The sequence below is a fragment of the Drosophila nasuta genome, unplaced genomic scaffold, assembly GCF_023558535.2.
Source record: "Drosophila nasuta strain 15112-1781.00 unplaced genomic scaffold, ASM2355853v1 ctg14_pilon, whole genome shotgun sequence".
NCBI classification, from domain to species: Eukaryota; Metazoa; Arthropoda; class Insecta; order Diptera; family Drosophilidae; genus Drosophila; species Drosophila nasuta.
In genome coordinates, this window is record NW_026869386.1 from 1325654 (window position 1) to 1348997 (window position 23344).

The following is a 23344-nucleotide window of genomic DNA, read 5'->3' on the forward strand; positions in this document are numbered from 1 at the left end:
AGACCCAAGAAGGCGATGTATAAGATCGCGAAGGATCCTGCAACGTTCACGAGGCAGAGCTGATTTCGAAACAAGAAGGCTGGAGTACGCGCTTAACCGCAGGCTGCTGAAGAAGTCCATCTTGAGCAGCAAGGGGGACAAATTCCTAGAACTATGCAACGAAGCCGATCGAGACATCTGGGGAATGGCCTACAAAGTGGTACTTAAAAAACTCAGGCCAAACACCTGTGCAGTGCCTAGAGAGGAGGGCACTCTAAACGGCATAGTGAATGCGCTGTTCACGGGCTCCTTCACTGTTCCTTCAGTGGAAGATCACGTAGAGCATCGGCTCCATACGCAGGTCCCAGAGGTTACGGTAGATGAAGTACTGCTGGCAGCGGCAAAAATCAAGGACTCCAAGTCACCTGGGCCGGACGCGATCCCAAATCGCGTGCTGAACATGGCGGTTAGGCTCCATCCGGAGTGCTTTACAGAACTTTTTGGAAAGTGCATGAGGCAAGGTGTCTTCCCCCGCCCACTACTACAGAAACTACAGAATCTGGTGCTGATCCCAAAGCCGAACAAGCCACTAGATTCGCCGTCGTCTTACCGACCGATTTGTCTGCTCGATACAAATGGCAAAATATTGGAGAGGCCATAGGCTAGAGGAGTCTATCCGACAAGCAGGAGATCTGTCACCCATGCAATACGGATTCAGAAAGCAGCACTCAACCGTAGACGCTATCTCACAAGTAACAGATATAGCAAAGAGAGCCATCGCAGGCAGAAGATGGCGTGGTAGTGCAAAGGAGTACTGCATAGTCATGACTCTGGACGTCAAGAACGCCTTCAACGTCAAGAACGCCTGCATTATAGGCGCATTAAGGCGGTTCAACACCCCGAGCTACCTATTGGAAATAATTGAGGACTACTTTAGGAAACGCATTCTGAGATATAGGACGGATAACGGAACCAAATCGTTCAGTGAGTGCGACATCTGAACGGGCGTCCGAAGCGGCTACAGAAAGGGAAGCACATCAGGGTGAACAACGACCCCCACCAATGCAATTTAACCTTAAAGTTGCGCAAACGCAGAGGTCAAAGTCAGTCCCACCATCGGACAACCCTACGAAGGAGAGCTCGTCGACACTACGACCGGACCCGGCGAAATTTTCAGTTCTCGGGGATAAAATTGGCCTTCTGAACGAGATGCTCGAAGGTCGGAGATCTATTCATCAACCAATGAGGAATCTGATCGAGGAGATCACAAACCTTTACAAGGAGATTAAGGTGGATAGCCTCGGCACCTCATCGCCCGTGCAGAAAGGCGAGTCACCTAGCGACAAACCATCCCAGAAGAACAACGTTGGAAAGGAGTCGACAAGGAGCCCCGGAGGCGGAAAGGTGGCGACCCCCGCAGACACAGCGGCAACAATTGCGTCTCGCGCAAGGGAGTCAATGATCCGAGCCGGTAAACCTAGGAAGGAAACCAAGGCAAGGGAAGGTAGAAGCACAGGCGGCAATAAGCAGCAGCGCGAGAGTTGGACGAAGGTGGAGCCGAAGAAGACGCGAGTTAGGCAGTCAAGAGTGAGCTACGCGGATATCCTGCGATCGGTGAAGACGGAACCTCGACTCAAGGATCTAGCTCAACTAGTGAAGGGAATCAGGAAGACTGCGAAAGGCGAACTACTCTTCGAACTGGTGCGCGCTTCCGATCCTAACACGAAGGTCATGAAAGAGGCTGTGAGGTGACAAGGCGGAAGTCCGGATGCTATCGGAAACCGTGTCGTTAGAGGTCAAAGACATTGATGAGCTGACGACAGAAGCAGAAATCCTGGAGGCTCTGGTCACCCAGTTCGGGGGTACATCAGCCGATCCTCAATACAATCGCTTCGGCCGGCGTACGGAGGCACCCAAACAGCCACACTGAGAGTATCCGGCGGCTTGGCGGGGAAGCTACTATCGGCAGGCAAAATCCGGATAGGCTGGGTCATCTGTCGTATTAGACAGAAGATATATGCACATCCGAGACGGACTGCAAGGATCGCTGCTTTAACTGTGGAGGAAGAGGGCACTAGGCCACGAACTGCAAGGAAGTTAAAGCCTGCATGCTGTGCACAAGAAAAGGAGATAAGGACTGCAAGCATGCAACAAATAGCACGCTTTGCCCGTTTTTCAAGAAGGCTGTCTCTCGGTCACATAAATGATGCGCATATACCAATTAAATTTGAATCACTGCGCAGCGGCCCAGGACCTGCTAGAACAGACTCTTAGAGAAAGGAAAATTGATGTTGCCATTCTATGCGAACCCTACGTGGGTCGGAGACGCAAATGGTAAGGCAGCGGTGTGGAGTTGCGGGCGAAACCCGGCGATGGTGCCCGAAGTGAAAAGCGGTAGCTTTTTTGTTCGAGCCAGGATAGGCCCGATTTACTTCTATAGTTGTTATCTGCCTCCATCCATGGATCTACAAAGCTTTAAGGCGGCTACGAACGAACTTGCGGATGACGCGAGGACAAAGTCACCTTGCCTCATGCAGGGGACTTTAACGCTTGGGCCACGGAGTGGGGGAGTGCGAGGACCAACGATAAAGGTCAAGCTCTGCTGGAGGCGTTGGCATCCCTGAACGTAGTGCTGCTGAATTCTGGCAATCAGTACACGTTCAGCAGGGGCAGCCTTTCATTTAGAGCATCCTGGAAGGTATGCAGTGATTACACGCATAACGACCACTCTGCGATTATTACGGAGATTGGAGGAAACCTGCTACGGAGAAACACCCCCAGGAGCCTCTCATATAATACGAGGTCCTTCGATAGTGAGGTCTTCAACTATATGATCAGAGGAGCAGAGCTCGATGGCACGGCGGAGGTTATGGCCAGCAAGGTAATGGTAAGGATAGCAAGTGGTTGCGATGCCTCACTGTCCAGGAGAGTGCAGGGAGGAAGTCGTCTTCCGCAAGACCACTGGTGGAACGACGGGATAGCGGACGCAAGGAGGGAGTGCCTCTGAGTCAGGAGGAACTACCAGCGTGCTGCCCCCGGCAAATCATACGAGTACCTGAGAGGAGTACACAAAACCAAGAGACGGATTCTGGCGAACCTTATCAAGGAAAGCAAGAGGGCGTCCTTTCAGCATCTGGTGAACGAGTCGGACAACGACCTGTGGGGTATGGCCTACAAGCTGACGATGAAGAGGCTGAAAGCGTTTAGGACTCCCAGTCTATTCTGCCCTACCCTCCTTGGCAGGATTGTGCGCGAACTATTCCCGCTGCAGAGTAGAGTAGAAAGGCCAAACACGGTACTGCAAGGACACCGTATCAGCTTTCCCTCAGTTACTCGGGAAGAGCTCCGTGAGGTCGCTAGAGGTATTAAGGTGAACAAGTCGCCCGGCCCCGATGGTATCCCTGGTCTGGCCATCAAAGCCGCCCTGGAGAATTACCCGGAGGACCTGATGAAGCTGTACAATAGGTGCCTAGAGGAAGGAATGTTCCCTGCCCGATGAAAAAGCAGTCGCTCGTGCTAATCCCGAAAGGGGGGAAACCTCCGGAGGAGCCTTCTTCGTACCGACCGATCTGCTTACTAGACACGGCGGGCAAAGCGCTAGAAACGTTAGTACGGGAGCGCCTGGAGGTCGCGATAAACCGTGCAGGGGGCCTATCCCCATGGCAGTTTGGTTTCCTGAAGGGTCGCTCTACGATTCAGGCTATCAGCCAAATTATGGACAAGGCGGAGAAGGCAATCGCGGGGGAGCGCTGGCTCTGGGGCAGTAAGGAGTACTGCCTCATTACCGCCCTTGACGTAAGAAATGTCTTTAATTCTGCCAGCTGGCATAGGATCCTGCACGCGCTGTAGCACTTCAATATCCCGAATTATCTCACCCGGATAATCGCAAGTTACCTTAGCGACAGGAAGCTCTGGTACACGACCAGTTCAGGCACTGAGAGCTACGAGGTCACTAGAGGCGTTCCCCAGGGATCAGTGCTCGGCCCCACCTTGTGGAACGCTATGTACGACGGAGTCCTCCGCCTAAGGATGCCGGACGGTGTGAATATTGTCGGATTTGCGGACGACTTAGCGATCGTGACGGTCGCGAAGCACCTGACGGACATAGAGGCAAAGACGAATACTGCAGTTAAAGTAGTACGGGATTGGCTGGAAGAAGTAGGGCTCCGACTGGCGGAACATAAAACCGAGGTAGTTACTTCCAGGAAAAAGGTGGAGTTTGCTAACATCGTAGTTGGGGATACAACGATACGTTCGCAGGCCACTATGACCTATCTCGGAGTCAAGGTGGACAACAGACTCAACTTTCGAGCACACGTCATGTACGCGGCCTTAGCTCGAATAATGCCGAACACAGGGCCTTAGCTCGAATAATGCCGAACACAGGGGGCCCTAGACAGAAAAGAAGGTTACTGCTCACGAACGTGGTCAGGTCCATCAGCCTTTATGCAGCCCCGATCTGGCTAAAGGGAGCGGAGAGCGGCACCTTCATGAGGCAGATGAACTCGGTGCACAGGATCTGCGCGCTCAGAATATGCTGCGCATTCCGGACGGTATCGGGAGAAGCTGCAATGGTCCTTGCGGGAACAGCGCCATTCGACCTACAGGCAGCAGAGATAGATCTAGCATCATCCAGGAGTGGCAGGCAAGGTGGAACAGCGGCACGAAAGGTCGATGGACATGTCGCCTGATATCGAACGTGTCAAGGTGGTTAGACAGAGGTCACGGAGAGATGAACTTTTCTAACACAATTTCTAAGTGGTCACGGGTGTTTCAAAGGATACCTACACCGTTTCGGCCACGCATCAGACCCTTACTGCTCCCACTGCGAGACGCAGGTGGTGGAAGATGCAGAGCACGTCTTTATGCACGGCGGACGCTTCGCGGGTGCTAGAGAGGAGTTAGAAGTTCGCCTTGAGGGGCGTGTCGAGACGGAGTCCGTAGTCGAGCATATGATAAGCTCGAAGGAGAAATGGGTGGAGGTGAACACTGTAACGAACACGTCTTGGGCGTCGTCTTATAATAAGACGACCCGTTGAGTGGGCAGCAAACTGGAAGCATACTCTGCCTACATTGTCGACTAAAGCTCAGGGAAAGTGGGGTGGGTCTTTTGTCACCTAGTTAGCTACCGTGCCACACAGATAAAAGAAGGTAGACAGAGTTAAGACGGGAACAGACAGGATAGGCTATCAACCGATAGACCGGTTAAGAAGTATATGCATTCAATATATAAATATGACGAACGAAGATGGTTATGTTCTTCTTCTTTACCCTCCCAACCTGTAAAAGCTTCTGGCTCTATGCCTTTACCCAATTTAAGCAACAACAAATAATATCAGGTGCCCATTACTTTATAATTTATTTCGACTTCATGATTATTCAACGAGATTAATACCAAAAGAATTCAAAAATACTATAATGCATGTACATAACTTCATTTTATGCATTATTTGCCTACTATACTACTTTTTTCTAGTATTTCCTAACAGGATGGGTATGAATATAATACTAATAAGAATAATAATAACAAAAATAATAGCTGTCATATACAAATTACAAATGATTTTTGTGCGGCTATGCCGCACTTACACATACATACTCTTTATACGCTGTTTTTTTTTTATACTGCATCGATATCGACAGGCCTGTGATGATTGATGAGTTGATGAGCTGGGTGAACTTCAAAAAGGATTAGAATATATAACAGCTTTGATATAATATTATATACATACCATACCCATATGAGGACTTACTATTCGATTATATCTAACTTAAAATATAATACTAAATATAAAATTTAAATTTAAATTCAAATATGAATTACATTTCAATACTATTTTTAATTGAAATTACGTTATATTGTTGAACATTTTGTATGGCCAAGAAAAATTATATACGAGAAAAGAAACAGCAACAAAGGCGGCAGCGAGTGCAATAGCACTATCGGCGGCGTCAGAAGCAGCAACGAAAAACGGCAGTGGCCTCCAGTGGCAATCGCACTGTCAACACAATATCCAATAAGAGATGCGACGACGAGTGGCGGCAAAGATCTCAATGCCGACGAGTGGTGCAGGCTCGGCAACTCATAACAGCGAGTCGTAACAACGAGTCTGCGTTAGAAACGCGCAGCCTCAGCAGCGCATGGCGCAACTTCCACACTGGTAATGAGAAGTGGCAACGATCAGCTCTATGCTAATCCGTTCTCTCTCAAAAAGGTTTATCCGATGCTTGGGTTCCTTATGGAACCGCTTTAGCAACGTATGGCGTCGCTTCTACAGCCTCCTGCTGTCCTCGGCGTCACTAAACTGGTGACTCAAGTGCAAATATCTAGGCGTATGGTGGCAACTCCCTTTGCAAAGTTGTTGCCACGCCTTTTTGGCGCGGGGCCTCTGCAGTTGCAGATCTGTTGATGTGTGCTGTACTGTGGTCGTTGCCACGTGATTACACACACAATATCCTACACCAGGAAAAACGTACTAATTAGAATTATGAAATGTGGTTTTCTCGCTACGTACCTTGTAAAACCAACGAGAGGGCCAAAGAAAATAAAAACAATGCACTTTGAAAAGTGCGCACTCCCGAACAACACCAATAAAATATATATATAATATTATGACGGATGCCGTCAGATTTATTTTTAATATTTTGCTGTGGCACACTTTATCTTTGTAGCTTTCGAATTGAAAAGAGATGGTCTAGCCTAGATTAAGCGTGAATATCGATATTGCTTGATTAATCTAAGTTAGATATCGATATTATTTAATACGATACTTATGTGAATGGCAAAAGTGATCCTGCCAACTCACTGCAAATATTGGATAGATAATTAATAATATACTTACATCTGTTGGCGAGTGCATCAATCATCGAATGCAGATGTTATCGCGAGCAGCTGTTAGCTTCCACAACAGTCGCGTCGCAAATATCGATACCGCCATACAATTCAAATTCAAACTGCAATTAACGGACATTGCTCACCCCTACAACACGATGGCAGTGGCAGTAATGAAGCAGCTAAGAAGAGAAGAAAGAGCACGAGTCCCAGCCAATTCAGAAGAGTGCCGATAAAGGCCGAACCCTCCCTCTGAAGTAATACCTCACGGCAGTTCCGGGGGGAGTGCGTTGAATGCGGGAGAAACAGGCGTTAGCCTGGTTTCGCAGGACCACTTGAATGTACTGCGGTGCGTCAACGTCCAAGGAAAAAAACACACACACACACACACCCGCCGTGGCGGTGGCGGTTATGAGAATACCACCTCAGCTAACCACTGCTTGACGTAAAAGGCGACTAAAGTGGTAGAGGCCCAGTATAGCCTTGATTAGGATACTGGAAACACGACCTCTGATTTGATGAGTTGGGCTGAAAGTCACAGTATTCTAGTATCTGAGTAGACAGAGTGATATCTTGTCGAAACGACTACTAGGCTAATGCTGTGACTGCCCCCGTCCCGTTAAAATCGTGGCTGACCTCTAAGCACGCTTAATGTTTCGTCCCCATTCAGTTGGGCGTACAGGCTCAGTTGAGACTACTCCTGACCTACGTGGATCTGGCTCTAAACTTACGACCCCATGAAGGCGTATGTCAACCCTCGCATGGCCTCCCTGCTACATAGACAACCATGAGATCATTAGACACGACTGTACTACGAACATTGATAACGACTTAGAGTAGGGACCCAATCACAACGATGTATACAACAAGCAAAGGAAGGAAGGGAGAAGAGAGAGAGAGGAGGGTTTTACAGGAGTCTGCGGATCGACAGCGATCGGAAGGAGTGGCGAATGCTGACCCGTTCCCAAGGAAGCCAAGGGTTTCACACTCGCCGATAAGAGTGCCTGTAATTGCTGCGGTATCTGCGCCATCTGAACGGGCATCCGAATTGGTTACAGGTAGGGAAGCACAGCAGGGTGGACAACGCCAACGCAACTTAACCTTAAAGATGCGCAAACGCAGAGGACAAAGCCAGTCCCACCATCGGACAACCCTACGAAGAGCTCGTCGACACTACGACCGGACCCGGCGGAATTTTCAGAACTCGGGGTGCACGGTGCTAGCAATGGGATTACCGATCTCATCAGCGTCCCGACTCAAAAGTTTGGAACCAGATCACCACGTGTCTCGCCTTTACGGCCTGTGGATCTGTCCACGGCATGTCAAAATGATGATCTGCTTAGTATTCTTAATAAAATGCAAAGCAGAATCAGCGTACTCACGGCAGCATTCGAGACTCAGCGACACGTCACTAAGGTATCAAAGGACGCAATAGCTGAACTCTCCACTCTCAATAATAAAGCACTGAAGCTACAGGAAGGAAATACAAAGGAGGTTCTCGCCAGGAATGTTGGCACCCAAACAGAGGGCCTTAAGAAAAAAACGGACGCCTGTAGTCAAGGGACCGGAAGCAAAGAAAGCGATGCCCCAAAATAATAATGGGCAACATAGCAAAAAGATGGAAACAAACAAGAAGACATCATATGCTGAAGTGGTCAAAAAACCGAGCCCTAATAGCAAAAGCTTTGAGTGGAAGAATGTGCAGCCTAAAAAGCTGTGCAAGAAACCAGAGGCGCTTATAGTGACCAAGACAGGAGAGACTACGTATGTAGAAATACTACGGAAATTGAAGGGGGACCCGAGTCTGATAGATATAGGAAAACAAGTCCAAAAAATTGGACGGACCCAGAAGGGAGAACTAATCCTGGAATTGGAGCGAAAATCAGGTCCACTAGCTAGTAAGATCAGAGAGGGCATAGAGAATTCCCTGAACGAACTAGCCCTCAGTTCGCTCGGGATGACAAAAGACCACCTTACTGTGTACTGGTATGGACGAAGCAACGACTGCCGAAGGCCTTGCCCTATGCCTTAAGACTCAGTTTGGTGAGATCTCAAAGCCGGATGTGCGAGGCATGAGAAGAAAGCGTGATGGGACCCAAGTAGCCACGTTAATGCTGGGTATATCTGGGTGGGTATGGGTGGCTATCACGGTACTAAAAAAAGGATACCGTAACCGTGGGATGGTCTAGGTGTCGGATCACCCAAGACATTAGGCCAATGCGATGCTTCAGATGCTTGGGCTTCGGGCACCGCGCAAGCAACTCCAGGGATACAGATCGCTCAGATTGCTGCCTACGATGTGGAGGCAGGGGACATAAAGCTAAAGGCTGCGTAGAACAGTATAAATGCCTAATTTGCAGCGAAGATAGGAACCATGCGACTGGTGGTATTGCGTGTCCAAAATACAATAAGGCCAAAAAACAGGAAGGAGTAAGGAGCCAGCACCATGCAGAGCCAACTTAGAATTGCCCAGCTGAACGTAAACCACTGCGCGGCTGCCTAGAGCCTACTACAACAAACCGCAGTGGAACGCAAGGTAGATGTCCTTTTGTTGAGTGAGCCCTACATCTCTAGTGGGCCAGCGGTTATAGCGGGTGACTTCAATGCCTGGGCAGTAGAATGGGGGAGCCGAACATCAAATCGACGAGGTAGGGCAGTCATTAATGCAATGAGTCAGCTCGACCTGATATTGCTGAACGACGGACTCAAAACAACATTTGACAACGACAGAGGCTCATCATACATTGACGTCACCTTCGCCAGTAGGGATGTAGCAGGGAATTCGAAGTGGGAGGTACTTGACGACGTGACAATGAGTGACCATGCATTGATTCTTTTTAATGTTACACTGACGTGCGCGATAAGCAGACAACGGATAAGTGAGTTAGGACGGGCGTGGGACGTCAAAAAAATTGACAATGACATGCTAAATTACGTTATTGACGTTCTGGAAAACCCAATTGGTCCTGCAATGGTATCAAATCTTACGCAATCACTAAAAAGGATATACGATGCATCAATGCCGCGTAGAACGCGAAAGAAGACTAAACCACCAGGTTTAGTCCCTTAGGGAATTGAGGACGGAGTGCTTCACAGCGAGGAGATGGGCACAGCGGGCACGGGGGCGCGAAAACCACTCGCACATGGTTGACCGCCATAGAATAGCTCGTGCCACGTTGAAAAAAACCATTGCAAAAGTCAATGTCGAGGCGTTGAAGGACCTGCTCGCAAGTGTTGACGAGAACCCATGGGGCCCGGCATATAAAATCGTCTACAAGAGGATTAAATCAGCAGGGAGGAAAATATTTATGGAGCCCGATGTCATGGCGAACATCGTAGAGGAGCTGTTTCCCAAGCAAGCATCCCTCTGGCAGCCGGCGCAGGTATCTCCTGGAGTACTTTTCCCTTGCATCACTCCTGAGGAAATACTACAAGCCGCTAGCAGGATAAAGCCCGGTAAGGCCCCTGACGGTATCCCAGGGATAGTTGTAAAAGCCGTTGCAGTAGCCAAACTGGTCATTTTCAGCAGCACCTTCCAACAATGTCTCTTGGAAGGGATATTCCCGAGCACATGGAAAGAGCAAAAACTTGTTCTTTTTCCGAAAGGGAAGGGCGACACATCCAACGCCAGTGGTTACCGCCCACTCTGCCTGCTGGATATTGTGGGAAAGCTATTCGAGCGAATAATCTACAGTAGGATAGAAGCTTTTATGGAGGGACCTAATGGGCTGACCCATCAACAGTATGGCTTCCGAAAGGGAAGGAGAACTCTTGACGCATTGGCCAACGTCCGGGATATTGCACAAAATGCACTAGCGGGAGAAAGATGGCTAGGAGCAAAGAAATACTGTGCCATCGTCGCTTTAGACGTTTAGAACGCCTTTAACACGGCAAGGTGGACCAGTATTCTTAGTGCCATGAGCTCCATGGGAATCCCAGATTACCTAAACGGTATAATTGGCAGCTATTTCAGGGACCGAGTACTTTGGTACGAAACGACCGATTCCAAAAAAAAGTACCAAGTCACCTCGGCAGCTCCGCAGGGGTCTGTCCTTGGACCAATCCTGTGGAACATTATGTATAATGGTATCTTGACCATTAGTACACCCCGTGATACGCAGCTGCACTGCTTTGCCGACGACGTGGCCATTATTGCCGTAGCCAAGACACTGGTAGAACTGCAATCTCTTTGCAATAATACCATTGTAGCAGCTACTGGCTGACTACAGAATGCAGGGCTCGAAATTGCAGCACATAAGACCGAAGTGGTTCTACTAAGCAGCAGGAAAGGGGTTGAGAAGTTGCTAATATCTGTAAATGGAGTACAATTGGAGTCAGCGGAGGCATTGAAGTACTTGGGGGTCTTGGTCGATCATAGGCTGAGCTTCAAGGAACATGCAAAATATGCCAGCAGGAAGGCGGCTATGACAGCTACTGTGCTAGCTAGGCTAATGCCGAATGTCGGCGGCCCCAGGATGCCTGCTAGGAAGGCGCTTGCAACGATCAAGAGGCAGAGCTGACTTCGAAGTAAGAAGACTGGAGTATGCGGCTAATCGTAGGCTGCTGAAGAAGTCCATTCTGAGCAGCAAGAGGGACAAATTCTTAGAACTATGCGACGAAGCCGAGACAGACATCTGGGGAATGGCCTACAAACTAGTTCTGAAAAGACTTAAGCCAAACGTCTCATCAGTGCCCAGAGAAGACGTCGTCCTTGATGGCATAGTGGATGCGCTGTTCACGGTCTCCTTCACTGTCGAAGATCACGTAGTGCCCCGGCTCTACACGGAGGTACCGGATGTGACAGTAAACGAAGTGCTGCGAGCAGCGGCAAAAATCAAGGACTCCAAGTCTCCTGGACCGGACGCGATTCCAAATCGGGTGCTGAAGATGGCTATCAGGCTCAACCTGGATTGCTTTGTAGAAGTGTTTGGGAAGTGTCTGAGACAAGGAGTCTTCCCCCGCACATGGAAATTGCAGAACCTGGTGTTGATCCCAAAGCCGAACAAGCCACTTGATTCGCCGTCGTCCTACCGACCGATTTGTCTGCTCGATACAGCAGGCAAAATATTGGAGAGGCTGGTGAGCCATAGACTAGAGGAGTCTATCCGTCAAGCTGGAGATCTGTCACCCATGCAATACGGATTCAGAAAGGAGCACTCAACCGTAGACGCTATCTCACACGTAGCAGACATTGCAAGAAGAGCCATCGCAGGCAGCAGATGGCGTGGTGGTACTAAGGAGTATTGTATTGTAATGACTCTTGAATTTAAGAACGCCTTTAACTCTGCAAAATGGAGCTGCATTATTGAGGCCTTAAGGCGGTTCAACACTCCGAGCTACTTAATGGGAATATTAGAAGACTATTTTAGGAAGCGCATCCTGATGTATAGAACGGATAACGGAACAAAATCGTTTAATATCACTGGAGGCGTTCCGCAAGGATCCGTGTTGGGCCCGCTGCTATTGAACACCATGTACGACGGCATACTGCGCCTTGAAGTTCCAGAGAGGGCAACAATTGCACTATGGGCAAAAAGTCGCAAAGTGCGGCATTTTTACATTTTTTTTGTGTTCGGTATTATAAAATTGACTTTATTTTTTGAATTAGATTACTTCAAATATACTGAAACATATTTTTAAAAAATTTTAGACTTCGCTGGTATTTTGTTATTCGTCCATATTTAAAGACTCTGATCTGGCCACTCTAAAAAAATAATTTGGCGCGAAAGTTTATGATTTTTTTTGTGAGTTGTATCTTCAAATTGTAAATTAAACAAAAAAGCTTAGATATGGAATTTAATCGTCAAGGTATGTAATATTAATTATTGGCACTAAATTTTTAGTACATGTGTTATGTTGTCCAATCGTACAATGTGTTGTTGGTATGTTTTTAGGCCGCTGCTAACAAATGTATCTGTGTTTCTGTGGAGTGTAACTTGTGCGTCTAGGCCGGTCGAGGGAATATTAAAGCTGAATGTTATTAACCAAACTGTTAACAATCAAATAGTGGTTAACATTTTTGCACATTTTTGCCCGATTTACGGCAATACTCAATGTTGCAGTTCCAGTTACATTCTTACATTCAACGTTGCTTGATGTTTGGAGCGACAACAACCGCCAACAAGCTGCTGTGCAGCAGTTTGTTTTACAAAATATTGATGAGGCTGAATTAAGTGATGTCCAGCAAAACATAATAAAAGATAAGCTCAGGGTATTCTTTGGATTTATTACCACTAATTTGCCAAAATGCAACAGAATCCTCGACCGTTTCAAAAAAAAGCATGCGCAATGGCTCGCATCATCTTTAAAAATTGAGTTTTTTAAAGATGATATTCCACGCGACAAGTCTGGTCGCAAACGCTTGACATACATTGAGGCAGGACCAAGGTTAAGGCGAAAATTGGCATCTGATCTGGTCGATAAAAGTGAAGATTGCATGCCACTGTTATTGCATGCAAGTTCTACATTGGCCAAAAAGTTGAAAACACTTCTCCTCTACTGCAAAAAGCATTGAATAAAGATAATATAGCTGGTAGAACGAACCAATTTAAGCAGAAAGAGGTGACAGTAATAAGTCCTGAAAATGCTTTAGCCTTTTTAATTGAAAACAATTTAACAAAACGACAATACATTAACATAAAAGCCATAAGTAAGCTCCATGGATGCGATATTTATCCCCCTTATTCGGAAATTACAAAAATGAAATTGAAATGCAGACCAGAACAAGATTTAATAACTTATTCTGAATATAAAGTTCAAGTATCACTTCAGAATTTATTGAATCATTCTCATCATTACTCATTCGCAAGCAACGCATTGCAAATTAATGGTCAGCTACGGTTTTGATGGCTCAACAGGTCAAAGTATACATATATAAATATACATATATGTATTCTGATAGCCATATATATGGTATAAGTCCTTTACATGCATGGATACGATTCTTCGAGTTCGTATTAAAAGTAGCATACCGAATGGAGCTAAAAAAATGGAGAGTCACAGGCTCAGACAAAGATGGCCTTGCGTTACGGAAAAAAAGGATTCAACGTAGATTATGGGATGAAATGGGTTTGAACGTAGACAACCCTAAACAAAATGGAAGTGGCAACAGTAATGATGGAAATACCGCCAGAAGAGCTTTTGCAGGTACCAAAACGTTATCAACAATTTTCAATTTCAACGAGAACATTTTGCATAATTTTTATATTATTTTAATTGCTGCATCGTGTGAATATAAAGTATGCCCAGCGAAATTCAAAGATTTATGTACGAAAACGTTCAACCTATATGTTGAAACTTATGATTGGTATCCAATGTCACCGACTGTGCATAAAGTATTGGTACATGGGCACCAAATAATGGAAACCTCCGTACTTTCTCTAGGTGCTCTGGGCGAAAATGTGTAAAAAAAAACAGTCGGCTGAATACTATATCAGATGTGTTTAATAAAGCATTGGATTCCTCTGACCCACTGCTTTCAACCATAAATCTAAAGGAACGCCAAAGACTAAATTACAAAAAAAGGCAAAGAGATGTTATAGCTCTTTCGGAATCTCCTGACATTGAGCTTCCAGCAAAAGGGACATGTGTAGACCATAATGTTGAGCAGGTAGAAGAAGTCGCAGATAATGAATTTGAAATACTCGGGCTGGATTCCCTGGAGTTGGAGGAAGAGCTTTGGGAAGAATAAATTATTAACTGGGCATCAAGGTATGGAGACACAAAACTTAATATTGGGCTCTAACTAATTTTTAATTTAATTTTTCAGGTATCCATATCAACTTTATAAAGCAAATTTGTTAAAAATATATTAATTAAAAATATTTAATACAACTTTATTAAATATATTACATTAAAATATTAAAAAAAAAATTTTTAGGAAAAAAATCGAAAATTGTAATTTTATGGTAAGGTGGGAGGGAGGGAAGGCGTGGTCCAATTCGAAAAAAAAAATCCGAAATTCTATCTTTATTTTTTAGGTATGTGTACCAAATTTCATGTTTCTATCTTCAAAAATGGTAAAAATGCCGCAATTCGGGGATTTTTGCCCATAGTGAATTGTAGGCTTTGCAGACGATGTGGCCTTAGTGGTGACAGCTAAACAATTGGGCGACGCTGAGCTACTTTGTAGCGCAGCAGTAGCCACTGTCAAGGTCCTTATAAGCAGTCGTAAAATCGTCGAAGTGGCTCACATAAACCTTGGTCGGACCTCCATCACACTTCGAGCCGAGCCATTAAGTACCTAGGCGTCCTAATCGACACGAGGCTACAACCGATAGCTCTGGAATTCGTCAAACCAAGTCGAAAATCTAAAAAAAAGTGACTGACCCAGACGGCCAACCCTAGGCACAGCGCAAAGCTTAAAAAGCTCAAAAAACTAATTGCATACTCCCAGGAGGGCCTGTAGCTTGCCGTGGGCGTAGCGAGGGATTTGAGGATTGATTTCAGGAGCTGCATATTAATATACGCAATAAGCTCAGCTGTAAGAGTGCAGCTGCAGTGGCGCAGTGCATAGAGGTGCGAACTACTCAGCGATCCACGGTTCGAGTCCACCAAGATCGAAAAAAGTCTAACACTTAACTTATTAAGTGGTCTGGTCGCTGTGTTGTCTGATCCCGACTAGGTCACACGCATTGTGCCTGTTGTGCCAGCGAGAAGAGGTCGCTCAAAGATTTGTTGGAGCGCTTGGGTACGGAGCTGGACGGCCTTTCCGAGCAGTTTGCCTCGCAGAGGCACATTAATGAAAAAATGAGGAGCAAGTTAGTAAGAATGCAGAAACTGCGCCGTGCCGCAACAGAGCTGTGTCTCGAGGCAAGTGTCACCACAGCCACAGCCACTGAAGGCGCATTGAAAAAGGCGGCCCCAAGAGCAGTCGTGTCAGCGGCATTCGGCAGCAAGCCGTCGGCAACGCCCAAGAGACAGAGGGATAGCGAGGCGGAGCCGAGGAAAACTCCACCTAAGCGGAATAAAACGGTAACTCACGCGCTATGCGAGTGGACTACTGTGGAGTCGAAAAGCACTGGGAAGAAGAGGACCACTACCAAGCCACGCCCAGACGCACTGGTGGTCAATGCAAAAGGAGAGATGAGCTATAGCGACCGGCTCTCAATGGTTACCAGACGGCAGGATGGGAAACTGAAAAATGTCGCTGATAGCGTGATCAGGCAGCAGTGCATACGCAAGCGGGCGTACCTATCGACGTGTGTCAGTTGAAGAGCCTGACAGCGGCATACGCAGGCACGCAGGTGGCAATTCTCCAGGTGCCACCGCTATGGGTTCCAAAAATCCTTGAGTTAGGCAAACTTAAGGTTGGGTGGTCACGCTGCAGAATTGTGGAGCAAGAGCAGAGGACGAGGTGCTTCAAATGCTTTGAGAGTGGGCATATAGCCAGCAGATGTAAAAATCTCATTGACAGGAGTAACTGCTGTCTAAGATGTGGAGTACATGGTCACAAAGTGGCATTGTGCACCAACGCAGCGAATTGCTACATCTGCAGTGCAAACGAAAGCAAACAGCTAAACCACCAGGCTGGTAGACGCAAGTGCCCATTGGCAACAAAGAGCACAAAGAAAGCACACTCATGCAAGTAGTCCAGTTTAACATAAATCACTGTGCAGCTGCGCAAGACCTTCTTCAGCAAGCAGTTCGAGATGATAGCGCTGACGTAGCTATCTTAAGCGAACCGTACAGAACGGTAACAGGCTCAGTCTGGGCAGCGGATACTACGGACAAGGCAGCAATCTGGTTGTGCGGCAAATCACCGTTGCAGTTTGGACACGAGCATGCTGCACGTGGATTTGTGCGAGCAAAAATTGGCGGTACATGGGTCTATAGCGTGTATCTGGCCCCAGTCTTTCTCTGGAGGAGTACGGGCGCATTCTGGACGAACTCGCAGCTGATGCTATAGGCCGCTCCCCATTAATTGGCGGCGGCGACTTCAATGCATGGGCAATGGAATGGGGCAGACCCTGCACAAATGCGAGAGGCTCTATTGTGACGGAAACGTTCCAAATGCTGGACCTAATCCTCTTGAACGAGGGCACGCAGCAGACTTTTAGTAGAGCTGGCGTGGGGTCCATAGTCGACCTGACTTATGGGTGCAGCGCGCTGTCGCCATCGGCACGTTGGCGCTTGAGCGACACCTGCACAGCTAGCGACCACCATTCTGTGCCTTTCTGTGTGAAGTTGGCGGGCGGCGCCCCAGCAATGCAGGTGCTCCATCAAGATGGGCTAACTTCAACGCAAGCATGCAAAGTTACGATGCCTCTCAAAAAATCATCCACCCACCACCATCTGCCACTGTACAGGTGGAATGAGGAAATCGCCACCGCCAGCGCCAGCGCCAGCGATCGTCGTTAGGCAGATCGTCCTTCACATTGTGGCAGCGCGAATACAAGGAGAGGCGAAAAGCTCTGAAGCATGCCGTCAAGGCGAGCAAACGCAAATGCTTCATCGAGCTTTGTGAGACTGTGGAGAGCGACCCATGGGGTAAGGCGTATCAACTGGTCACGAAAAAGATCTCGGCACACAAAGCGTCTATGCCACCGGATGATGTGATGCACAGCATTGTCCGAGAGCTGTTTCCGACTACAGTTGGCGAGACGGTGTGAAATCTTGATGACGCCACATCCAATAATAGCGCTGCAATTGAGTTGGTTACCAGTGCTGAGATAAGTACTATTGCTGGAAGCATGAAGCTGGGAAAGGCGCCGGGGCCGGATGGCATACCTCTGAGAGCACTACGACTCGCCTGTGCTCTGAGGCCGGAAATCTTCGTTGACATGTTCGACAAGTGTTTACATGAGGCTGTTTTTCCAAATATCTGGAAATCGCAGAGACTGGTTCTGCTCCCCAAACCAGGCAAGAATCCGGGCGAACCTGCTGCATATCGGCCAATCTGCCTCATTGACAATGCGGGAAAAATGTTGGAGAAAATTATATGCACCCGGCTGGAGCGTGCTAGTGCCGCAGTAAGTTACCTATCACCAAACCAATTTGGCTTTCGCAAGGCCAGATCGACAGTCGACGCAGCGACTAGAGTTGTGGAGATCGCCTCACACGCCATAGCGGGCAGTAGATGGAAGGGAGGAGCCAAGGAGTATTGCTTGATGGTCACGTTGGATATCAAGAATGCCCTTACCTCTGCTCGTTGGGACTGCATTCTCAAGGCTCTGGCAGCGTTTCAAGTGCCGAGATATCTACTGGAAATCGTGCGTAGCTACCTATCCTGCAGGCGGCTATTGTACGACACAAGTGCTGGTACAGAGGAGGACGCCGTGACGGCAGGTGTCCCACAAGGTTCGGTCTTGGGCCCTCCTCTGTGGAATGCCATGTATGATGGCATCCTGAGACTAACCCTCCCACCGGGCACGCACATGGTTGGTTTCGCAGACGATATCGCTGTCCTTGTCGTACGGAAAGAGCTGATGCAGGCCGAGAGTGTGTGCAACCAAGCAATCGCGACCATCCAGCAGTGGCTTGTTTCAGTTGGGCTGGCACTTGCGCCGCACAAAAGTGAAGCCGTGCTGAACCGGCTTCTCTCAAGGCTCATGGCGAATACTGGAGGCCCAAAACAGTTGCGACGATCTCTTATTGCGGGTGCCATGCGATCCATCGCACTGTTCGCGGCACCAGTATGGGTACGAGCTCTGGACACCAGGAGTTACTGCCAAGGGCTGGAGGCAACGTTCAGAAAGAGTGCCATCCGCATTATTATTGGATTTCGCACAATTTTTGAGGACGCAGCTTTTGTCATCGCTGGAGTACCTCTGTTTGTGGGAATGGCTAGAGAGCGAGCTGCTACTTATCGGCAGCTGTGATCCCGGTACCACAGCAACGCCGAAACACGCTCTGTTCGTAATACAGGACGACAAGAATGCTTAGAGAGGTGGCAGCGACGATGGGATAGGTCTCCAAAATGCCGCTGGACGCATCGGCTTATCCCGAATATCGGCGAATGGTCTGGTAGGAAGCACGGCCAAGTCAACTTCCACTTGACGCAGGTGCTAAGCGGCCATGGATGCTTCAGAATTTGCCTGCACCGCTTTGGTCATGAAGCTTCTGGTGACTGCTCGGAGTGTGGAACACTGGAAGATGCAGAGCATACTATGTTCGTCTGCAAGTTGTATGGGTCACTTCGTAACGACTTGGACAGGACACTTGGTGTACCGATCGCGGTGGGAAATTTGGTCCCGTTAATGCTGCAATCAGTGGACAACTGGGTTGTAATATGCGAGTTCGTGTCAACAGTGATGCAGACCCAAAGAAGCATGGAGAGAGCCAGGAGAGAGTCGATGGAATAGGTGGCGCTATGTCTCTTATGAAGCAATGCTTCACGGCCGTCCCACAGGAGATCGCACTGCCCTATATCCAAAATAATTTATTACATGTATCTCGTTAGCAATATTAGTATTAGTAATAGTAGAGCAAAGTCAGAACTCTGAAAAAAAGTGACTGCGAGTGAGCTTGAGCTGTGTCCAAGCCTTGAGTACTTACGGACGGTCGGGGCACCTGCTGCCGGACGTCGTGAGCAGCCGGGTTAACAGGAGGTACATTGACAGAGTCGACGGCTGCGAGGGAAATTGTTGTTGGACCCAGTGCAATTGACCACAACTAGTGCAAAACAATAGCAATTGCACTCCCACGATCAGCTGACGACGAGGGCTGCACTACCACCAGCTGCTCAGCCAGACTGGGCGCTCTGGCGTTGTCAGACGGCCGACCCTAAGCTCAGCGCAAAGCTTAAAAAGCTTAAAAAATTTAGTGCATACTCCCAGGAGGGCCTGTAGCTTGCCGTGGGCGTAGTGAGTGACTTGAAGGTGCATACTTTCAGGAGCTACATACTAATATACTCAATAAGCTTCACTGAAAGAGTGCAGCTGCAGTGGCGCAGTGCATAGAGGTGCGGACTTCCCAATTACCAGCGATCCACGGTTCGAGTCCACCAGGAACGAAAAAGTCCAGTACTTAAATAAAGTGGTCGAAAAAGCGTGTGTTGTCGCTTGGCGATGCAGCGCACACCTCCACCACAACCAGTAGTTAGTAGGCCGAAGTTACCGTGTGGCGTCGGCAGCGTAAAAGCAACAGCATGCCATAGCTAAACTGGTGACATCAGGAGCGAGGAGTCAGCAAGCTCGTCGGCGGTCGCTGTGTCTGATCCCGACATGGTGGTCACACGCATCGTGCCTGTTGCTGGCCCAGCCAGCGAGAAAGGTCAGTTAAAGACCTCCTTGAGCGGATGGGCACAGAACTGGACGGCCTCTCGGAGCAGTTCGCTTCTCAGAGGCACATAAACGAGAAAATGAGGAGCAAGCTCATGAGGCTGATGAAGCTGCAACGAGCGGCAGCTGAGCAACTATGCCACGAGACAGCTGAAGATCCCGCCAAAGCAGGAGTAGTACCAGCTCAGGCAGCTCCAAGCGAAGTTAAGTTGGCGGCAACTGGGAGTAAGGCAGCGGCCACACCCAAACGACCGCGAGACACAGAGAGCGGGCCGAGGAAAACTCCTCCCTCAAAGCGCAACAAAAATGTACACAACCAGGCGCAAGGCGACGAGTGGATAACCGTTGAGCCGAGGAACAGCAGACACATCACCACCGCTGCTGGGAAAAAGGCCAACAAAGTACGACCGGACGCGCTGATAGTGAGCGCGAAAGGTCAGATAAGTTACAGCGATGTGCTCTCTCTAGTTACGAGACGACAGGACGGCAGACTCAAAGATGTCTCAGATAGAGGAACCACTGCGCGCAGAACTGCCAAGGGCGATCTGCTTGGAGGAACAGGTCTGGACAACACAGACAAACTGCGAGAGTAGATCGCGAAAGTGTTGGGAGATTGTGCAGAGAGGTGCGCACTCTGTCTCAGCTCACGCAGCTGGTTGTCAGAGACCGGACGAAAAAATTGCACAGCTGGGCAAGCTAAAAATCGGCTGGACGTGATGCAGAGTAGCCGAGCAGGAGTTGAGGACTCGGTGCTTGGACTTTGGGCACATTGCGAGCAAGTGCCAAAGCGCGGTGGACAGAGCAAATATCTGCTTCAAATGTGGCGAGCAAAACCTTAAAGCGGCCTCATGCAACAGACCAGCGAGATGCTTTCTTTGCTTAACCAAAGGCATCAGTGAGGTCAACCACGCGGCGGGTAGCAGACTCTGCCCTTCGGCAAATGGGCGAAGTATCAAACGCTCACTATGAAGATTATGCAGCTAAACCTGAACCACTGTGCAGCGGCTCAGGACCTCCTACTGGAGTCGGTCAGGGAGAACGAGGTGGATGTATCCGTTCTTAGTGAACCCTTCAGACCTGGTTTTGGAGTTGATTGGACGTGCGACCACACCGGCAAGGCGGCGATTGGGGAAGCATGGTCACCAACCAAAGAGGGCGATTGGTGGTCGAAGGCTTTGCTTCTTCTCAATCAAGGCTCGCAATGGACATTCAGCAGGGCCGGTACCGGCTCAATTGTTGACTTAACATTTTGCAGCAGTTCGCTCGCTCATTCAGAGGAGTGGGGAGTCAGTGACCCCTATACAGGGAGCGAGAGAGCTGAAGGTTTCAGGCAGCGCAGAGCAGATGGTCGAAACTGTCATGGAAAGGCTAGAGTCGGCTTGCGTAGGCTCCATGCCGAGTTGAGCAAACCCCTCGCTATGGCACACGCCAGTTTACTGGTGGAACGAGACCATTGCCGCCGCAAGACGTGTCTGCAACCACGCGAGGAGGCGCTATCAGAGAGCGCGGGGAAGACCCTTTTTCCTAGCTTGGCAAACACTCTTTAGAGAGAGTCGCAAAACTCTTAAAAATGCGATCAGGGAGAGTAAAAAACGGTGTTTCCTGGCCCTGTGTGACACACTGAATGACGACCCATGGGGCAAGGCATACCAAATCGTCATACGGAGAAGTGGGACACGGAAATCGCCACCACCACCGGATGATCTTTTGCGTGGGATTGTCACGGAGTTGTTTCCCAGCGTGGAGGAAGATAAGGCATGGCTGCCTGATACAGCTTCCAACGATGGTTTGCCGCTGAAGTTGGTCATCAGCGAGGAGGTGTTAAAATGCGTTAGAAGAGAGTCGTCGAGCACTAATTTCAAGCGTGACAAGGTCCATAGCCCTCTATGCTGCTCCTATCTGGGCAGACGCCGTTTTCAAAAGCTCGTACATCGGCGGCTTGGCGTCAACCTTCCGGCTGAGCTCCATCAGAATCATAAGCGGTTTCAGGACCGTTTCAGACGAGGCTGCACATGTCATTGCCGGCATACCCCCCTTCGAGGAAATGGTCAGGGAGAGGGTAAGCGTTTTCCGGCAGCTCCAGACTGGCTCCTTACCCAACGCCGAGAAAAGAGCCATCAAACAAAGAGCACAGAGGGAATGCCTCGAAAGGTGGCAGACCCGGTGGAACGAGACGTCCAAAGGACGGTGGACTCACCGGCTTGTCCCTTTCATCAAGGAATGGATGACAAGGAGTCACGGCCAGTTGAACTTTTACTTGACCCAGGTCATCAGTGGCTACGGCTGCTTCAGGAGCTATTTGTTCCAGTTCGGACATGACACAGCCGAAGAGTGCCCCGCCTGTTTCCCGACTGCGGTGGAGGATGCCGAGCATGTCATTTTTCAGTGCGGTAGATACGCAACCCTCAGACAAGAGCTGGCAGATGCAATTGGCAAAGGTTAACTGTGTCGACGTTGGTTCCGCTGATGCTGGTATCGTCCACTAACTGGACACTAATCAGCCAATTTGTGGCAGCGGTCATGATCGAGCAAAGGAGGGCCGAGAAGGCCAGACAAAGAACGAGGGAGTAAGCGGCGCCGATGCCCTTGTGAAGCATTGCTTCGCGGCTGTCCCACTAGAGCCAGGCTCCGCTAACTCTGTTTTCTTCCTTTTCTCTATATATAATTTTCTTTAACTCTACTTTGTAAACCTTTTCTAATCTATACTACGAATAAAAAAAAACCCACGCACACACACACACACACACACCCGTGTGGACGGCTCGCAATAGAATTCCTCCACAGTACACCCGCTTGTCGTACGAGGCGACTAAAGGGTGAACAAAAACGGTGTTGGTCGTGACCGATTGGCGCCTCACAGCGGAAAGACTCTGACTGCCTCTAACTTGGTAGGGGCCAGATCGATTCCAATCGCAGCCCGACAAGTAGCTCACTACTGCCGACCACTAGGGTCAGGTAACGCCCGGGTGGCCCTCTGAACACCCGTCCAAGGGCCAGCAAAAGCGAGAAGGCGATCATGGTCTGCCTTAAGACCTTAAACAAATGCTATGGGTGATTCCCAGAAGATACAATCAATATGGAAGGTCATAAAAAAACCAACCTTACGGTGCAGGGAGTCGGATCCCCAGTACCGGCGATCTCGAGGGGTGAGCAAGCGGGCCCCCGGTCGTCGAAATCCTATGACCGCAATGCCTCGGTGGTGGCGAACTTGGCCACCTACGCAGATAACATGATAAGCGCCCTTCACAGGAGAGTGAAATACGGCGAGAGCGGATATAGCTCGGAGCCCATATTTAATCCCTTTCAGGGCAGT